At 29.1% G+C, this 5,623-nt stretch overlaps 1 pseudogene; it reads right to left on the bottom strand.

Moving 5' to 3' along the window:
* Positions 1 to 842: 842 nt before the first annotated feature.
* Positions 843 to 1,508, bottom strand: LOC132934622 (uncharacterized; annotated as a pseudogene).
* Between the last annotated feature and the right edge of the window lie 4,115 nt (positions 1,509 to 5,623).

Genomic DNA, 5,623 nt, shown 5'->3' with positions numbered 1-5,623 from the left:
TACCCGTTGTATATATATACCTTCCATTAATATTTTATATTTTTTATTTCTAATTTAGGTTGTTAATCTAATTATTTTTTTATATTTTATCTTTTTTTTTTCTACATTATCGTTTGAATTTATCTTATTTACTGCGGACCTATCACACAAACATACTATTTAATCAAAGTTGTGTTTGTGGTGTAGACCAGCATTAAAAAGTATCTTTATTTATCCTTTCTCTGACTTTATCTTGTTAATTCAAGTCCCTGACGCTTACCTTACTATTTAACGAAAGTATAAGTTGACGTCAAGACTAAATTATCAAGATATTAAAATGTGTACTTTTCTTATTGAGATTTGTTAGAAATCCATTTGAACGACTCTATGATCCATTTAAAGTTTTTTTTTTTTTTATATTCACAACTATTGAATTTATCAACAATTGATCAAATGTCTACATATATTTTTTCTCTTTGAAGATTTTATTTCGCACGGAATATAATATTGGACCACTAATCAAAATCTTATTTTTATTAGATTACTTGGCACAGTATTACATTCCGAATCGATTTCTAATTTCCATTTCGTAGATTTTTATTTTGTATGGGATATAACATTATTCCACCGATCATAATTCAAAAGTATCGATCAACTGACATAATGCTATTTCCCCCACCTAATTCCAATTTTTTTTCCCTCTGTAATTAAATTAATTTAAATTATTATAACATACTTTTAACATAATTACCCTCATTTAATTTTTCATTGTACATATTTTTTCTATTTTCTATTTACTAATTTACTATCTTGTTAGATCGACTGTCTTACAAAAATATTTTGAGATATTCCCAATTAGTTCATTAATTAAAATATTTTATTAAATTTGCGTATCCTTGTTTCCTCAAAACCATATTGAATATACACTTCGCGAACCTCACGTCCATTTTCGGGTCGTGAGCGTAAGTCATTCTATGCTTTTTCGGACACATTATACTGTGAGTTTCCTCCAAATTTAACATTCTACCATTTTTTTCAAATGAACCTATTTCATATTTAAATATAATCTCTTTTGTTTTTAGTTTTTCTAATTTAATTGTAAATTCTTTTGTAAGATGTTCATCATAACAAATTATATTTCAAATTTCAATTTTATCTATGTCCATTCATTGTAAAATGTTCCTATCAGAATGCCCATTCCACACTACTATTACGTTTAATTTATCTCCCTTTGAAATATACCTTTCAATATAGTCTGGTTTTAAATTATTTAGACTAGAATTCATACTTTTCTCGAGTTGTGTTAGACAAGCCTCCTGAAGTACCTGTTTACAGCTTAGTATCCGCTTGATTTCCTTTTTGGCCAACAGTAATTCATGAACTTTCATTTCTCTTACTTGTTCATGAAGTGGCAAAAGTAGCGGTCTCCTAACTAGCTTTCGAATTTTGCACTTGTTCAGGCTGTTCGAAATGGCTCCGGATATTACCACTATACTTGTTCTATTCATCATGGTGAACTAAAAATCCATGATTACGAATTTAACTTCCTTTCTATTGCAAAATGTATTATTAAATTTCAAAATCTATATTATATTTTACATTTATATATTTTTTTTCAATATACTTATCCTTATAATGATTGTTGATCATTGTTCTAATATTATCGTTTATAATTTATATTATATTATTTTATTATTTAACTTACAAATTATATTATTTTATTATGTATTAATTATATTTTATTTTATTTGCGGCAATACGCTTTTTCCTTTACTTTGTTCCTGTTCCACTTGAATAACATCTTTAGCTGTATTACTTGCGGTTTCCACATAAAACTTACTTTTTTCCATTCGTACCATTTCATAACGAGGTTGTCTTAACGAAGTTAGTTTACATTTATATGTTATATTATTACAAATAGTTACATTAATGAGAATACTAATAATCCTATCGTTAAATACAACAAATAGTTGCGTTTATCATTTATTATGTCCTGTCCCGACTGTTTTTCTACTTCACTATCTATCATGTTTTGTACCTCGTCAAGCGAATGTGCTATTTCGTGAATTCGTTCTAATTTATGATTATCTTCCTTAATTACTAACCTAGGTAGGTTTATATCTTTTATTTTATTTTGAATCGTGAATACTAAATTTCCTGATTCTATTTGTGGAATAAAATTTACGTAGTATTTAGATTTTATATAGGTACTGCGTCGGATTCAAAATTATATCATTTCCGTATGCCCTACAATCTGGAGTTAGGGTTATCAACCCTTGATTTTTTATCTTTTGTATATACGGTTCCGTATTTCCTCGACATGCAATAATTAATGTTTCGCCTCTAGTCGTATATTTCCACGTATTTGCGTACCTTAATTTATGAAAAATATCTTTTGATAATGGAACTTGAAAATAACCTGCTTTTAAATCTAATAGACTAAACAGTTGGCATTTCCCCAACTGGTCTAAGATTTCCGTAATATTTGGTAATGGGTGAAATTCATTTAAAGTTACGTAATTAAGTGCTCTAAAATCTATAACTATTCTGAACTTTTGTTTTCCCGAGGCATCCTCCTTCTTTTTAACTAGTATTAGGGGTGCATTAAAAGGACTCATTGATCTCTCTATAATTTTGTCTTTCATCATTTGACCTATTTGTCGTTCTATTTCGTCATGTTGTGAAAACGGTAAACGGTACGGTTTTTTATAAATTGGTTTTAAATCCGTACTTTTATTATGTGTTCCACTGCCGTTGTACACGTAAGACTATCCCCCTCTATATGAAAAATATCTGCGTAATTTTCAAAAATTCTCATTATTGATTTTCGTTCATCAATATTCAAATGCTCCGTCCTAATCAATGTTTTTATTTTGCTCGCGCGGTCAATGTCAATTTTGTTGTCATATGCCGCGTTATCGATGTGTGTTACTATGTCATCCTATGATATTTTACGAACTTGACCTACACTTACACTTTGTGTTACTTCCGAAATATTTAACACACTTAGCGTTATTTTTCCGTTTCTAACCGTATTATAAATATTCGCGCAATATCTGGTGATAATTCTTGCTTATTAATTAATATATTTTTATTATTCATTGCTTTATTTGTAATATCTATTTCGACAACTGTTTCCGAACGTGATTTTAACATAAAGCATAATATACCATTTTCGTTTTCTACTTTATTTTCATTTATTGTTATCGTATTGTTAGCAATATCTATAACTGCATGATTATCCATTAAAAACTTATGGCCTAATATGCCTTCTCCTTTTATTGGAAATGTTTTGTTTACTACATAAAATTCTGTTTCGAATGTTTTTTTATCTATTTTTGCTTTACCTATTGTTGAGACTATTTTTTCATTAATACCTTTTAAATAAATCTTGTCTTTTTCATTAATTTCTGTATCCCCCTTTAGTGCATTAATTTTAATGATATTTAATTCAGCCTCCATGTCTACTAATAATTTAATTTGTTCTTTATTAACACCAGGTGAATTTAAAGTAATATGATTTTCTATTAATTTAGTTGTGATGTGAAAACATCGTGTTGTGGCGATTGCATTATCTCTTGGACAAGCCTGACGTCCACTGGAACTTGCTCTTTGGAATTTTTCAAATTATTTTTCTCGTTTTTCTGCTTTGTAAAACAGTTTGAAATGTCATGCCCTATTTTGTTACAATAACTACAATGCAAATTCTGAACACCCGTGTTGTTTCTACTACTATTACCGCTTCCAGAATTACGCACACTATTATTGCGATTATTATTATGTGTATTTGCTCGGTCGTTTCCGCCTGATCGACCATTCGTTTGCCAGCACTCTCTTGCGAAATGATTTGATTTACCACACGTGTAACAACCAGTGTTACTTCTATTTTGATTATTACCATAATTATTTTGCTGATTATTATTATCGTTATAATTTTGTCTATAATTGTTACTATATCCGCCGCGGTTATTAGAATTACTGTATCCGGTACGATTACTGTATCCGTTACGATTATTATTATCAAAATTACTGTATCCGTTACGATTATTATTATTGAAATTACTGTATCCTCCACGATTAATATTTTTATTGAATTTATTGTATCCGTTACTATAACCATTTAGATTATTAAAATTATTATTCCTACCGTTTTGATTCATATGCCCGTTATTACTGCGGTAAAATGTATTATTTTTACCATTATTATTCTGTTGCTTTGTATTAACCCCATTTACACCCTGATTCTCATTTTTACTAAAATTTTGACTTTCCGCATTATTCTGAAAATTTTCTATATTCATCCAAGAATTATATTCGATTTCTTCGTCAAGAGCCATTTGTATACACTCCTCCAAAGACTTAGGACTTCTTGCTTTCAGTATTATATATAAGTGATTTGGTAACCCTGTCATAAATATAATCATAGCCTGTTTTTTCGTTTGGTTTTTTACTACAGTTTCCTCACCTTTGTTCAACCCTACGGTACTAGCTGCACATAATTTGTAATATAATTCCTCGATTCTATTCACGAATTTCACTACGCTTTCCCCTTCTGCCATACGTGCAGTATTTAAACCTATTGATAAAGCCCTTTCCGAAATTTTATGCTCGAATGCCCCTTGTAAAATTGATTTTATTGCTTCCCAAGAATCTAACGTGCGATACTTAGTAACTTCCAAAGCATTTCCCGTTAATTTAGAAGTTATAATTTTTAACAATAGTTGTCTGTCTGTCTCTGCAATATCGTTGAGTGCTATCTCGCATGTATTTATAAATTCTGCTACGTCATTTTACCCGTGAAAATTGGAATCATAGAAACTGCTTTATTTAAATCCATCTTATGTTTTACGTTCGCTACTCTTTTCGTTAATTGTTCTAATTGAACGTGTTTTACACCTGGATCCGATCTAGAACCTGATCTACCCGATAATTTTTGTTTTACACTTTTTTGTGGGGTAAGGACCTTACCTAACTCTTCTGTTTGACTTAAGGTCTTAAAATAATTTTTTCTAGTAACGTTGTCTATACCTTCTACTATTTCTGTAGTGTCTATTAAAAATTCCTCTTTTATCGTCCTATTTTTCCTTACTGCTTCTTTTCCTAATATTTTATTTTTAACTTGTCTTATTGATTCATCCGAAGAACTACTTTCAATATCTGAATTACCTGATTCTTTATTCATATATATTCAATAATTACTAATATCATTTAAGAATATTTAATTTATTTAACTCGACATTTATTCTCATCATTTATTCTATATATCATACACGTACGCATGTATTTACGTACGCCGCGTAGTATTATGTAGTGTATACACACACTCACACACACAGAACGCTCGTATTTTTACGTAACTCCGTCGTTTCTATCGCTCTCCCTACAATATATAACAAGTTTTGGATATTATAATATCATTAATATTAGGTAGCTACTCCAATTTAATAAATATTCTATAACTAATATCCAATTTGTTATTAATTCTTATAATTAAAATCTAATTATTCTATTACTTGTTACCAATTTAACTACCTATTTATCAAAATATTACTGTTATATTCTATTACTACACTTATTCTAGGTTAGCCTTCCTATTACTTCAGCTTGTAATATTTTTTCCCAATTGATTTCTTTCAATCTAATT

Source organism: Metopolophium dirhodum, chromosome 1 (genome assembly GCF_019925205.1).
Source record: "Metopolophium dirhodum isolate CAU chromosome 1, ASM1992520v1, whole genome shotgun sequence".
NCBI lineage: Eukaryota > Metazoa > Arthropoda > Insecta > Hemiptera > Aphididae > Metopolophium > Metopolophium dirhodum.
The sequence above is the reverse complement of the archived record's forward strand: the minus strand, read 5'-3'. Positions and strand labels throughout refer to the sequence as shown.